Genomic DNA, 16,704 nt, shown 5'->3' with positions numbered 1-16,704 from the left:
TTTTCGTTTAGTTCACAGAATTACAAAAAGAAAAAAAAGAAAAATCAAAATAAAAGTAGCATAAGTTACTCCTTATGGCATCGGATATTTGCCGGTGAGAGTCTCGTTAGGATCGGTCCAGCCGTTTCGGAGATTGGCCGGAATAGGCAGATAGACAGACAAAGGTTTTAGGGATATTATACTGGTATATGTGCCGTGTTTGCATCTATATACGCATTTGGTGAAGGGCGGTTGTTTTGATGTTGCAAGCGGACACTCCAATTTAAATATTTTTTTTTTATTAATTTTATATATTTGTATGGATGGGTTTAATTTGATAGCATCCTGAATTTCTTAGTTTATTATTTTGTTATTTCATTTTAGCGTTGTAAGTTTGATTGTTACAGTATTATTTAGTAATCTAAGGGAAACCTGTTATTGGCTATACTATAAAGCATATATCTAGCCGTAAGGTACATTGTTTGTAAAGCTGTTGGTTTTCTAAACAACAAAAATTGAGGAAGGTATGGCTCTGATGGTTTGTTTATGTCGAGAGAATGAGTAAAGAACGATTGACGAAAAGAGTGTATAAGGCAAATGTGAATGAAATGGTTGGAAGGAGTAGACCTAGGCGGACGTTCCGAGACCAAATAAGGGACGTCTTGAAAAAGGGCCAGGTCAAAAGTACCCTAAACCGAAGAGCACGTATGAAGGGAATAATGAAAGTGGACGAAGCGAAAGAAGCATGTAAGGATCGTAACAAGTGGAAAGAAGTGGTCTCTGCCTACCCCTATGGGAAAGAGGCGTGATTATAATATATGTATGTATGTGTTTGATTGCGGTCTGGCTGTATCTTTGTGGGTCTCCTCATCGTGCTTTGCAAAACACGTTAAGCTGTCAGATGTCGATCCCGGTTGTTGTCACAGATTCCTGACAGCGATCGCTAGTCATAGTAGGAATTATGAATATCCGCCAACCCGCAGTTGAATACCAATCAATTAATAATAAATTTTCATATCCAGTTATAGAATTATTTTTGGTGTAATTAATTTTTGTACTTCAAAACTGTTAAAAATACTCTATTACTAATATCCCGGTTCACTGAGCACCGTTAGAAAATACAGATGTATATCCACGAAGGCATGGGCATCCTTTATTAGGATGGCGTAGTGATTGCGCTTTTCCCTGCCTACGCGATATAATCGAAACGGCAAGAGCATCGGAGGAGAGAAAAATATAGGAAGGAACGTTACTAATGAAAACGTATTGTGGGATGAGATGTGGCGAAAGTGAAGATGTACCATACACAACACGGAATAATTGTGTTCTGTGCACAACACATAAAAGTATGACTTCTGATCAGTGAGACCAGATTTCATTTAATGAATCTACTACTTGTGCAGGTTAAAAACTACTGAATTTTATCAAAAGAGAACAAGAAAATATTAAAAATCTATTAAATTTTTTCGCTGTTGTGTTTCAACGAAGAAGCATAATTGTTCTTTTGATTATAACGATAAAACAATAAGATGAACAAAGAAAACACTGTAAATAAGATAAATAAATGTTTATTACTCAAAACTAAAAACTACAGAAATATAGGTATATCGAGTTATGGTTCCTCTTCTTTATGTTGGGTAACATTGTCATAAAGCTGTTTTGAGTCCATTAATTTGGTTTTAAAGCACTATTTCTTAGCTACCTATTCTACTTCACTCTTTCTTATTTAACCTATTCTACTTTTTATCGAAATTTTATTTTTCACTCGGAACTGATAACTGTGGGTAGCCCCTACGTTCCAAGGACAATAATATTCAATCCTCAGTAGGTACCTATGAAATACAGCTTAGATTGGCTTGTTTAATAAGAGGCCTATATAAAACGCCCCCGGGAATTACCATTTATGTACAGTTAAATTTAGGTAATAACAGTGCTACAAACTAGTGATATGCCGGATCGTCAGAAATGATTATCCGCGGATACGGATCCGGATACGGATATTTAGTGTTGAGATCCGCGGATACGGATCTTTATTTATTTACTCAATCGGTGTTGGCACGTGACCTTGAAACGATAGTTGACGTCATGTCTGCCGCAATGACGAGCAGAACTAAAGTTGCCAGATCAAATGACCCTGTTATCGGGAGAAAAAACGATTTTTCGGTATATTGGGGCTTTGGTCGGGAAAAACAAAAATAAAATAAAATTAAAGTTCATACATACATTTTAAAAATAACAACATTTGACGTTATTGCTCCATCATCCGCTGCCGATACAAATGTCTATATGAATAAATAGTTACAAAAAAAATCGCAGAAAATGGTTCTCTCATTACTTATATTATCATATTATCAATTCAATCTAATTAATTAAATTTAACAAAGTAATATATTTTCAGCTTGCTGCATGTGTTTTGTGTTATTTTTCACAGATTTTACCATTTTCTGTGCTTTTTTATTATTTAACTTCTAATTCAAATAATTTACCTCAAACTTGAATGAAATTATAACCTCTGCTTTTGTTAATTCCTTAATTCTTAAATTTGTAAATTAGATTGTTCAGTAAACTAAACACTCTTTCGTAGTAAGCATTGCTTACTGGAATAAACAGCACTTGCCACGATTTTTGTTTTAATTTTTTACCTACTAATAAAATAGGCCCATATTTTGTCATTGGACATTTTCATTTTTCCTTCTGGGAGCGGATTTAAATTAAATGTTTCTTTTAAAGAACGATTATTTCATGATCTGAGAATGATTATTTCATTATAGAGTTCATCATTTTTGATCCAAGAGCTCATTCCATAAGAACAAAGTCTCCTTTTTAATGAAAATTGGAGGAGTCTTTTATATAAGGAGTTCTAAGTACTTAATAGGTCGTTTGAAAAGCTGCTTCCTTATAAAATTGTTCTTCTTCAAAATTACCCTTTCAATTTACTTTATCTCAGTTGCATAACAACATGCCAATACTGCCGGAGCGCGGAGCGGCAACATTTCATTTGTCGAAAATTCGGAACTCAAAATTATTGTTTTCTAAACAGAAGTTGTTTTTCGGGAGATTTTTTTCTTTGTTGTTTGTTGGGAGGGTATACAAAAATTCCGGAGAATCCCGCCGAATCCCTACCATTTGGCAACCCTAGGCAGGACAGGTTTCGACTTCCATTGCGTGCGTATTACTTTTGTTTAGCAACCAGGTCCAGGAAACGTCGGGCATCTAAAAAACTTAATAAACTGCGCTAAAATCTGAAAGAGTTGTTTCAATAAAAATGTATTTGTTTTTCATTTTCTTATTTATAAAAGTAATTATGATTATAAAATATAATAATTAATATATAATAGTAATTATAATTATAAAATAATATAGTATATAATAGTAATTATAATTAAAATAATAATTATAATAAAAAATATATAATGCACTCGCGTGCAACTGAATCGACTCAAGACATATTGGTAGAAAAGTTCGATTTTTAGAAAAATGGCTTATCCGATTTTCTTGTTTTTTTTTTTTTTTTTGTTTGAAAGCCTAATCTTTTCTCTTAAAAAACGCTATCCTAATGAGGCAAATCCGTTGAGTATTTATTGATAAAATTTAATTTGACAGAAATGCATAAAAAATGAAGAAATATGAAAACAACAACTTAATGAATAAAAAAATTATTTTTGATAAAAGTAAAGAAAATTTAAATTTTCAATACTTTGTATTGCCTCCCCTAGCTTTTATAACGGCTTGCATGCGATTTTTCATTGATTTTATCAGTTTTTGATAAAATCTTGAGGTATCGTATTCCATTCTTCCTCTAGCGCAGTTTTGAGCTCAACGATGCTTGATGGAGCCGTATCTCTAGCTCGCACCCTCCGTTTGAGCTCGTCCCATAAATGCTCAATGCAATTCAGATCAGGACTGAGGACTAGCCACATCATCGTCTCAATTGGTGCAAATTGAAGAAACTGGCGAGTAACACTTGCTGTATGGCACCGAGCATTATCATGCATCAATAGAAAATCTTCTCCTATGTACCCTGCATAAGGTACAACATGATCGAGGAGAATGATTTCCACGTACTTTTGAGCTGTTAGACCACAACGCCGACCACCACCAGGCACGAAAACAAGCTCGGTCTTCCCTTCATATGATATTCCAGCCCACATCATGACTGAACCACCGCCATATGATACTGTTTCAGTGAAACAGCATTGCGAGAACCGTTCCCCTGGATGAATGTATACGGGTGATTATTTTGAGATGTGCATATCACGCGGCCCTCCATAAATAACTACTTAGTTAAATATAAAGTTACGTTTTTTTTCATTTCACGTAAAATATAGTTGCAGCACTATATACAGATGTACATAATATATTCCTATTGTTATAAATAGCTTAGTTATGTTCGTAAACGTTCCTCAAATCTCATCACCATTCGTGTCCCAATCTCCAAATTTTAGCAGTTCATGCTCTTGAAGTTATAAAAATACTCTAAAGATCGTATTTTTAAGAAGTTATTTAAATAGTACACAACATGTTTTACCAATTATCAAAATTATACATATTAAAGAATACTTTTAGGCAATTTGTGACGACTTTGAAAATTGTCCCAACACTTCCGACTCACTACCATTTGTTCATACAGTCGGAGGGTAATTTTTTTCTGCATAGGGTAAATTGCTATCTGTAGAGAACTGGGTGGTCGCGCTTAGTTCTGCCTCTCGACTCGTGCGGGTAACACATCAAAAAGTGTTTTGGCGCCAACTTTAGCCTACCTTAATCGCCCAGAAATTGTGTTTGGCAAAAAAAAAATATCCTTACCGTTCGAGATTTCCCTGGTAAGTCTAATATTTTTATTTAACATTTTTATGCATTGTAACAGTCGCCATAGGATTCTCTTTGAGTTGGTTAAGTTTCTAATTTTTTAAGTTCTACAAAGAACGTATAATGTGAAGAAGTATACAAATATCTAATTACCGTTTATATAATTACCGTTTTTCCCGTTCGTATTTTGGCGAATGGTAATGAGCAATTTAAAATGGTAATTGCACCAGCATATGCTGGTCTCTTATTATATTGAATCTTCTTACTCCGCTAGTCCAGCCCAAGGTAGAATTCTTATTACCAACGCGTGACCCATTGTTGATCTTCCGGTATGAACTCGCACTTTCGCAACAAAAAAACTAACAGACTACCCACCTACCACTAACATATCATCATTTCAGCCTATTGCAGTCCACCGCTGGACACAGACCTCCACAAGTTCACGCCAAAAATGCGTGAACTCATGTGTGTAGCCCATAGTCACCGCGCTGGGCGGGCGAGTTGGTGACTGCAGGACTGGCTTTGTTGCACCTAAGACGCTACTGCCCGTCTTCGGCCCGTGTATTTCAAAGCCAGCGGTTAGATGATTATCCCGCCATCGGTCGGCTTCTTAAGTTCCAAGGATGTAGTGGAACCTTGTTATCCCTTAGTCGCCTCTTACGACACCCACGGGAAGAGAGGGGGTGGCTAAATTCTTTAGTGCCGTAGCCATACAGCAGACCACTAATATGTATATATATATATTTATCAGAGTAAAAATGCCTCGGAAGAAACAGCCATCGAAAGAGGAAACATTGGCTAAGGCTAAAATCGTGCGTCGGAAACGATACGCTAAAATCCAAGCTGAACCTATTTTATATCCACTTAAAAATTAAAAAGAACGTCAGCGATACAAAAAACGAAGAGAACAGAAAAAACTTTTGACAGTTACAGAATGACGCCACGAGCTAGAAGGCAAAGAGTATATAAGCTAGAAGGCTACAGAGGAAGAAATGGAGAGAGAACTTTAAAAAGCCTTTTTAAAAAAAAGAAATTAATGAAGGAAAGAGCTAAATATACAAGTGAAAGTCCCAGTGAAAGTGAAAATAATGAAAATAATATTGAGAAAACACCCAGAAGACAAAACTCAATTTGTGAAAATGGGCCAAAATCATCTACATCTAACGATCTACACGAAACATTAGTCAATAACTTGAGATGAAAATTAAGGAAGATGCGCTACATAATACAAAAAAAGACTAAATTTACAAATCACAATTAGAATCCCTGCAACGAAAAAATAATGCGTATAGAAAAATAATTATAAGACTGAAAAAAAACGACTGCAAAGTCCTAATTCTAAAGTAACAGCACTAGTTAGAGACAAAACCAAAGTAGAAGAAGCAAAGAAAAAAATATATTTGGAGAAGCAATGAGAAATACGTTAGAAGCAAATTACAAAAATAAAAAATTGAAGAAAGAAAAAAAGAGAATTTAGTGATGCTGTCATTAGTAATAAGCTGATTTTGAAAGATCTCAAGATTTTATCTGTAACTAATAGATTTCGAGTGTGAGAGATACATAAAATTAACCAAAGAAATGTTAAATATGAGAAACTAAAAGAAGACATTCAATTATTTTTTGACCGCGACGACGTTTCTAGGGTGACCTCAGGCATAAAAGAATTTATTAAAAAAAAGAAAGAGAGAAAGCAAAAGCGGTATTTGTTAGATACAATAACAAAACTTCACAAAATTTTTGAAACTGAATTTCGCAAGGTAAGTTACTCTTACTTTTGTAAACATAGACCATTTTGGGTACTTATATCTAATGTAAATCAAAGAAATACGTGTCTCTGCAAACTTCATGCAAACATAGATCTTTTGATTCAAACGTTGCACAAAAAAAAAAGATTGTTAAATACAACAATTCTAGCAACTTAATTTATTAATTAGTATTAACATTCAGTTTTTGAGCAACATTGTATTGATTGATTATTGTCATTACATTGACTATTGTCTATGTTGCTCAAAAACTGAATGTTTACTTGAACGGTGAAATTTGTGCAAAAATAAAGTTGATAACGAAGATCCAGTATCATTCAAAAAATGGGAAAACTCGATAAGCACGGTGTAGAGAAAACTAAAAAGATAGCTATTGCTAGATAAGCTATTGCAGAATTAGAAAATATACTTCCTATATTTCTGAAACATGAAGGAACACGCAGGTGGCAATTTGCTGCAGTAAAAGATCTGAAGGAACATCTCAAGGGCAATGAAGCTATCATTCACATAGATTTCAGTGAGAACTACGCTTTGAAATATGAGTCGGAGGTTCAAGCTTTCCACTTTGGAGGAAGTAGGCAAGAGCTAGAACTTCATACTGCAGTTACATATATGATGGATAATATATTTTTTAAATTTTTATATAAGATCTCATCGTCTAACTTCAATTTCACTGAGTTTTGAACTAGTGTCTTAGTTGATTTTATTTCAATTACTAGACAGAAAGTATTATAAATTTTTGGGAAAACCGCTTTATTTTTGACTAATTATTATTATTCAATCACGTCGCTATATAGCTAAGTTTGAAATCATTTACTGTCACCTAAATAGTTAATAAATATGTGATTGAAGTATATTATTCACTTTATTTCTAATTACCAATCACGAAGCATAATTACCCTTTTTATATACTAATTACCGTGTGTTTTATATCTCATCACCGTTCGACGGAAATTTTCAGCTTTAGATTCAGACCTATATATCATTTCAAATACTGTGCGCTTGATTTATTTCGTTAATCTGCACTATAAACTTTAGGTTAAATCAATAAAAGTTGTAATTGAAAGAAATATTTGACCTTAATTTACAAATCCTGAATATGTCTATCTTCAAATATTCACCCATACTCGGTCTTTTCTGTCGTTGCCATGGAGACACATTCTGCTCTCATCAGTGAACAGAATGAAGCTCTATTGCTCAATAGTCCAATTGAGGTGTTCACGAACAAATTTAAGTCGGGCTTGACGGTGAGCTGTGGTCAGTTTAGGGCCTCTGGCTGGCCGTTTAGGAGTTAAATTGGCTTTCTTCGGGCGTCTTCTAATTGTCCACTGACTGACAGCCACTCCTCGAACCCTCCTGAGCTCCTGTTGCACATCAACGCCCGTGAGATGACGATTTCTCGACGAAGTTAAGACAATGAAGCGCTCGTCCGTCTCAGAGGTGTTCCGGAGTCTATTGGGTTGTGGTCTCCGAACGAAGCCACTAGTCTCTTGAAACTTTCTGTATACTCGTGAAACAGCTGATTGGCTCATGTTAAGTACACGAGCGACTTGCCGTTGATTATGGTCCGCTTGCAACAAAGCTACAACTTGGGCCGCTGCTTCTGAGGTAGTGTCCATTGGATTGCGATTAAAATACTGGGAGCTTAAGGAGATGTGTACCTGCCAACATCTGATAAGTGACAGATAAGAAATATGGGTCACGTGAGCTTTTATACATGATTTAGTCTCGCAACTCGTGGGTACCGCAACGAGTAATTTCTGTAACGCTCATGTTTGACCGTATTTATTTAAAAAGTTTTGTCATTTTTTATTTGAAAATTGTTATGTTTATGAAAAAATATATATGTCTTTCGAATAAAAAAACTTTTACAAAAATCGGATAAGCCATTTTCCGAAAAATCAAACTTATATACCAATATACGGCTTGAGTCGATTCAGTTGCACGCGAGTGTAGTAATTATATTTATAAAAGTAGTTTATTATTTATAAAAGTACTGTCATAACTTTTTATGAGTAATAGTGATAGTCACATAGATCACAAGATAGTTGATTTAGTATCTTTGAGTTATATACTACTAACTTAACCCACAAACGTTGTTTTGCCATATATAACCTAACCCCCTTAATCCCCTCCTTGTAACTTAGGGGTATGGAAAATAGATATTGGCCAATTCTCAGACTTACCCGATATGCACACAAAATTTCACAAACATCGGTCCAGCCGTTTCGTAGGAGTATGGTCACAATGTTAGTTACATTGCGACACGAGAATTTTGTATATAAGATTAGTATGGTAATAGCTTACTAGAATATATGTTCGCAATTAAAGGTAAATATTTTTATTTATGACTTAATGACGTAACTTAAGTTTTTATGCAGCATTTTATCCTGTCAGTTAAATTTGAAAAAGTCAATTAAATTTTTAATATTAAATATATTAAATATATTTTTAATATTAAATAATTAAATTTAATATTTTTCCTGTCAATTAAAATTGAAAAAGATCCGTGAGAAAAGTGACGGATACGGATACGGATCTCATTTTTCCCGCGGATATCCGCGGATACGGATACGGATACGGATATCCGGAACATCACTACTACAAACGTCAAAACTCGTATAATTTAAGTTTCATGTGCTAAAATAGACTAAATCGGGAGATTATACATTAAAATTGGTTTAAATCCGAAATTAGCTTTTGTTTGGATACTCTGTATTGGTTTAAGAAACATAAAATGTAGCTGTGGATTTTTGTACAAACAAATAAATAAATCATTTTCTAGTTATTTAATCACCAAAATCGGAAGTTCCACCGATAAATCGGTAACTTTTACACCACTGGCTCACGGCACGAATGGTTACAAAAAGAATAAAAATTAAAAATAAACCTACCTAATAGATTTTTTCAATACATGCGGGATTCCCCCAACAGCTTGCCCTCTCGAATAATTAATATTAGAAAGAGATAGCTACAATTCATTCGATGAAAAGGGGAATACCCCGCATTTTTTCGAGAGGTTTGCCATATGAATGAAAAAAGTACCAGCATAGTTGAAAAGCGTGAATTCTACCAAAATATACCAAATAATTTTTAACTACTAGATACTTTTACAAGTAATTTCGAAATCTACCAAAAAAGTTGAAATCTACTAAATCTGGTCACACTGCTTCTGATTGTCCCAGCTATTTCGGGCAATAATTTTGTTAGATATAATTTTGTTTGTTTCTTGTTTGATCTTAATTTGGGGACTAGTCCACAAGCTTAATATCACTCAACGTGTAATGGAATGACTATGCTTGCGGACTATGCTCTAAAATATTGTATGAGAAATGAGACTCAACGAAAGTAACCGACTTAGCTTATAGAATTAGCAAGCTGATGTTGCAGTGGGCTGGTAACCTGTATCGAAGGACCGATACCCGCTGGAGTAGGTGTGTCCTGAAGTGGAAACCGCGTGTAGGCAAACTCAGCGTGGGACGTCCTCCGGTCTGCTGGATAGACAATCTAGATAAGATTGCCGGTGGATGCTGTTAGACGATTGCAGAAAACCGGAATGCCTGGCGTGAACTTGAGGAACCCTATGTCCAGCTATTGAATTGCGATTGGCTTGTAGTGTGTTCTGTTAGATCGGATTTGAAATAACGGTGATATGCCACTGTTGACGCGTGTTCAGCTTGGGACGCTAAAGTCTCAAAAGTGGCGAAGAGAATGCGTGTCGGTAATGCTCTGCATGTTGTGGTCAAGAACAAGATGGGTAAGAGGGTTCGACAGAGAACTGATCCAGATTTGTAAGGACGAGAAAAGCGTCATTGTCCAATATTTCTAGCTCCACTAGCCCCCGAGACTGCATAAATAGGAGATATTATGCATGAACACGTGTATGGGTACTTACATTTGGTAACCTGAATGGTCTCGTGATGCCTACATACTGGATGCAGGGAGAATTTCTTCCCTATTTCATAACATACCGCAAGTAAGTCGAGGTATGAGAAGATAAAGAGGAGAGTCCATTTTTTTCCTCTTTCAAAGTAAAACTTTAAAATTTTAAGAATTTCTTCGTTGGATTCACCCATTTTGCCGACAGAAAAACAAATGAAAAGTGACGGGAAACTAATTTTTACTTTTTAATTTTATTTTTAAAGTGTCAACATTTCGTGGTATCAAAACAAGCCAGCTACAAAAATACAACCAAAAGGTTTATGGCGACACTTTACTATAAAATACGTAATTTTCCCCGACCACACATATCGACACCTAGTATGAAGAACGTTGTATCTCATTTTGTTAAGTTTTCAGGCGAGCGTTTTACAATTTTATTGTATTTAAAAAGTGGTAAATCCACATCCGTAATAAATCAAATTGTTCTACTATTTCTTTACTTCATTATAATACTATATTATTATTTTCATTTTTCGTAACCGAAATAACAATATTTTTTTTTTCCCGAAATCTGAATTATCTTGAATTACAAATAAAAAAAAATTCCACATAAATTTTTTTCTAGTGGCCGTTTATATACGGCTCCCAGATTGAAAGACACTTTTTTCCCCTCAGCACTTTGATGGTATAGTTAGAAAACATTGTTTCATTGTTTACAATGTTCTTTATTTCAAGTGTTGATATATTATTATGGCAAACATGATAAGAACTCGCAACTGTTAACGCAATAATCAGACTTTGTAATCACTTCGCTAACCCGTATCGTCGTGATTTGTACATGATACGTTACAAAATTAAGTTTATGACGCATCGTGGCACGGGACTGAGCAAAAAAATTAAATTTTGCGTAACAAATTTTATGTAAAGCCCTGTTTCTCTGACTAATTATGTATGTAAACAAAATATTTTTAGGATCTGTCGTTCAACGTCGAAGAAGTTCAGAAGATCGTAAGAGACAATATTGAATTTTGTCTAGGTGGGAACACGTACAGTCATTCTCGTGCACCACAATGGATAACAGTCATTACAGAAAAGACGTTGGCGAGGCTTAATAAGCTTAACAAGCCGTTTAAATATATTAGTAAGATAATTTTATTTACTGTCTTTAATTATGGTCTCTTGTTCAATTTTTTTTTTAACGAAATAGCAATTATTAATAAACCAGTCATTTTGGCTTACAATTAATTCATTCATACCCCCTGTACAATGAAATGGATAACGCATATAATGCATTGAAATCTTAATTGTTACGTGTTCATATTAGATTTTTAGAGACTTACATAGAAGAAGTAAACATCATATATACGACTAGGGAAACCGACTATTGTTTTTTCCACCATGTTTCGACTGCTAATAAACTTTAATTACTTCTGTTTTAAAACGTAATACAAAATTTACCTTATTTCAAACGATGTATTTTTCTAAAAGTTACGTGTCGTTTTATTTCATTACTCAATAATTATATTTGTTCGAAAACGAAAAAAAACCGACTTCAATTACATCGACAAGTAATACAACGTAGGTAGACGAAAAAATAGTCAAGTGAATACGCGTTATCAAAGACTACTCAATAAGTTGTTATCAGATCTCGATGAAATGTAAATGTGACTACATGATAAATATTAGCTTTCGATTAAGTTAAAAATCATCAAAATCGGCATACCCAGTAAAAAGTTGTGCGTTAGGTATAATACAACGTAGGTGAACGAAAAAATTGTTAAGTAAAAACGCATTATTAGCTATAACTCGTAAAAGTAGTAGTAAAAGTAGTTGTTAGATCTCAAATAAATTCAATGATCTTTCGATTAAATTTTTTTTTGTCGAAATCGGGCCACCCAGTCAAAAGTTCTGAAGTAACATACATAAAAAATACAGTCGAATTGAGAACCTCCCCCTTTTTTGGAAGTTGGTTAAATAATGTATGTACATACTAAAAGTGACGAGATAATTTATTTTTAGTGAGAATGACGGTGACCCAAAAAAATGGTTCTGGTTTACACACAGCGGCCGCATACTTTTGGGATATAGCCACAGATGGAACATGTACGGTGCGCTGGGAAAATAAATACATGTATTGTATAGTCAATATTTGGGCACTGGCTTTACAAATATAATAATAAATATGTTACTCATTTATATTTAACCTTATTTTAAATATTTAACGATGACTTTTACACCTCGTGGTTTCATGCAACCGCGTAATTTTCGATTACGTGGGAATGTCTGGATAAAAAAAGCCTGTGTTATTTTAGATCTTATGCTATCTGCGTAACTTTAGTTAAATTTCATTGCAATTAGTTTATTTTTGGATGAAAGAGTACCTAACAAATTTGTATCCATTCTCGCAAACTTTCGCTATAAGTATTAGTAGGATAGGATTGACCCTATACAAAAAAATCTCATAAACCTCATAAAAACATTGACAAATGCAGGCCAATTTCTCATAGATCTCATAGCCTCGCATTCCTCGTTATGAGAATTTGGTCTGCATTTTTCAATGTTTTATGAGTTTTTACGCTTCAGCCTGTAATATCCCACTACTGGCCTCTTTCCCCATGTAGGAGAGGGATCAGAGCTTAATCCATCACGCTGCTCCAATGCGGGTTGGCAGATATATTCCCTACTACGAGTAACGATCGCTATCAGATGTATATGATAACAACTGGGACCGACGGCTTAAGGACGCTATCACATTTTTCACCCGCTCAAGTTTAGGTATTTAAATCGCAACACAATAACATTACGCGTACGCACACATTGATACCGCTATCTGCTCGATTTTGTACCGACGTAACTAATCTTGGTACTTGAAAGTATTAATTTTTAATTTTACTGGTATTGATTAGTAAATTTAGTTGTAAGTTTAAAGTCGAACTTGGTAACTGTTACTAAGTACCTACTATTGACGGAACCTCCCCCCTACTCTGTTTATGACGATGTCTTAAGGCGTCAGGGTATCTACTACTCGTTCGTCGTACTATACAATAAAATATAATAGATAATAATTCGCTTATTTTTATAATTCAAAATCACATACAATTTTAAGTTATATTATTATAGTTTTAACATTATAATAATATAAACATAACATATTTTACGTAAACAATCTATACAAATAAATAAAATTGGAGTGTCCTTTAGTTATATTAAAATACTGCTTTTTACTAAATGCATACGGATGTATACACGGTCCATATACCAAAATAACATTTTTCCAATTTTTGTCTGTCTGTCGGTCGGTATGTTCCGGCTAATCTCTGAAACGGGTGGACCGATTTTGACGGTACTTTCACTGGGATATATCTTATGCAATAAGGAGTAACATAGGCTGCTTCTATTTTAGAAATTTATTTATTTTATAACTCTGCAAACGGAACAATGATGATGATGATGAATGTAAATTTAAAATAAAATAATTTTTAACAAAAAAAAACCGACTTCAAACAGGAAACTTCTTCAATATTATAAAATATCTATTTAATCATTTCTGATTAACTAAATCAAAATACGAATTACTGTGTACTAAGTAAGTTTATTTTTCACTTTTTAGTTTCCTGTTAGAAGTCGGTTTTTTTTTGTTAAAAATTATTTTATTTTACAATTTTTAGTGATGGGTAGACCTAGATTGCGGAAGACCGGGATATGTGGCGCGAACTTGGGGAGGCCTATGTCCAGCAGTGGACTGCGATAGGCTGAAGTGAGTGAGTGAGACCTAACAAGGATGCTTTTTCTCTTGTGTCGGGGGTCCGGTACCATACACAATACACAAGCACAAACACCCAGATCATGACAAACATCTTATATGGCCAATACAAATGTCTGTCCTGTGCGGAGATTGAACCCACTAACGCCAGCGCAACAGCCAGTGCTGTGATCGCTGCGCTAACGCGTCGACATACTATGAGTAAAGTTCGCTATCAGGTGCACGTAATAACAATCGGGACTGATAGCCTAGCGTGTTCTCCGAGGCTAGGTTGGGAGAACCACAAGGATTAACAACTAGACTGAAAATAAATATTTGTATAAACATAAATATCCACTCCAAGCGGGAATTGAACCCGCGACCGTCAGTGTTTAGGCGCCGCCGACGCGGCACATGCACCATTATATCAAAGCGGTCGTCAAACAGCAAAAGGTAACTGCTGTAAATTTTTGAGAAATTCCCTCGAGTGTTTATGGGCTCCATCATCAAACCTGGTCCTGTGACACAGATGACCATACAGCAGGTAATTCCTCGAATATCTTTCGTCTCCATCATCAGACTGTAATGGCACTTGTAACTCATATAGGTGCAAAGTTCTCATCGATAGAAATGAATTAAGTTCAAACAGCAGGTAATTGCTATAAATCGTTAAAGAGTTCCCTCGACTAACTTTTGTCTCCATCATCAGACTGTAATGGCACTTATAACTCATACAGGTGCAAAGTTCTCATCAACAGAAACGAATTAAGTTCAAACAGCAGGTAATTGCTATAAATTGTTGAAGAGTTCCCTCGACTATCTTTCTTCTCCATCATCAGATCGACTCCAGACCTTTATTAAATAGTAGTGCTTTATAGTGCTTAATGAAAACATGATTAAAATTACTAGTCACCCTTACGATTTTTGAAAGTTTCGCTCAATTTCTCTGGGATCCCATCATCAGATCCTGGTTTCTTTATCATGGTACCAAACTATGAATATCTCCTTTCCAACAAAAAAAGAATTATCAAAATCGGTTCATAAACGAAGAAGTTATCCCCGAACATACATAAACAAAAATATATATATATACGGTCGAATTGAGTAACCTCCTCCTTTTTTTGAAGTCGGTTGAAAAGAAGACAAATTGTAAAGATTACTTATTATTATTGATTATTATATATAAACCAGATGCATAGCAAAGACAATCGATTGTGAAGTATCAATTTCGTCCAAGCACAGTACACACAAAAAACTCATTTTTTACGTAATTATTACTTGCGCTGAAGCGATACAGCCGTACTTCCATGAGCGCGTTTCGGCGCGGAATGACGAACGACGATGGTTCACTTGTAAAAAATGTATGAAGAAATTTGAGAGCGTTTCTTATTTTTCTCATAAATGGAAATATTATTTATTTTTATATAAAATATGTAGCGCTACGCATAGAGGACTAAATAAGCAACAATTTCTTAGTGTAGTTATTTTTCTTAGTGCAGTGTATTTAGGCTATAATGGTTCCAATTCAGACCCGTCTTTTTTTAATTTTTTGCGATTTCTGTGATGGTTAAACTGTATTTGTGTAAAAAGTTTGTATGGGGCTATAGAATTTTTATGGTCTCACTCGGAGATGAAGATATTATCTTTCATTTGAAACCAAGATATCCTCTCAGGGTGACTCCTAATTAATTAAAATGGTACGTGAAAAACACTGATATTTGTAGAAAAATGTGATAGCGTCCTTAACGTGCTCTCCGAGGCACGCTGGAAGACCCACAAAGACTACACAAACACCCAGACCACAGCAAAAACCTTTATGGCCAATACAAATGTTGGTCATGTGCGGGGATCGAACCCGCAACCGCCAACGCAACAGGTACAATCCATGGCTGTAACCGTTGCGCTAACGCGGCGTCAGATTTATGTTTTATGAGTTTTACGAGACTTTTTTCCGGGGAATCTCTTCAAAGTTTAGACAAATATATTGTTCATATGTAAGTCACTGCGGACTTTTCTTAAGATCTCCGAGTACTTTTTTATTATTATGGAACGCTCGAAAACCGATTTCTCTGGCTAGATGTAAAAATATGTAAAATTGTGTATGGTAAAATTATGATTTATTGTTGGTCGGTTTCAGTGACGCACGTAGCGAGCTAACTCGCACCCGGGGCACAATTCCTTTTTAGCCCCGATTCAACGCCCCCCCCCCCCCCCCCGTTCAAAGCCCATATATTATATATACAGCAATTTTTTGTTTTGCGGACGATTTAGCACCCCTTTGTGAGTAGCGCCCGCGGCATGATGCCCTCCCTTGCGCCCCTCACTACGCCACTGGACGGTTTTCTTTTCTCAGAATAAAATATAACCTATAAAATCTAGAGACAATGTAGTATTTATTACTAAAGGAATTTTCAGATTCGAGTAAGTTGATTTAAAATTTTCCCGCGAATTTTTTTTACCGCTTTATAGCTTTAGTCTACAAATATATCAAACTCATTAAGACGTTATTTTAAAACGCTTAATTATTAT

This window comes from Melitaea cinxia, chromosome 21 (genome assembly GCF_905220565.1).
Source record: "Melitaea cinxia chromosome 21, ilMelCinx1.1, whole genome shotgun sequence".
NCBI lineage: Eukaryota > Metazoa > Arthropoda > Insecta > Lepidoptera > Nymphalidae > Melitaea > Melitaea cinxia.
This window is presented reverse-complemented; position numbering follows the sequence as displayed.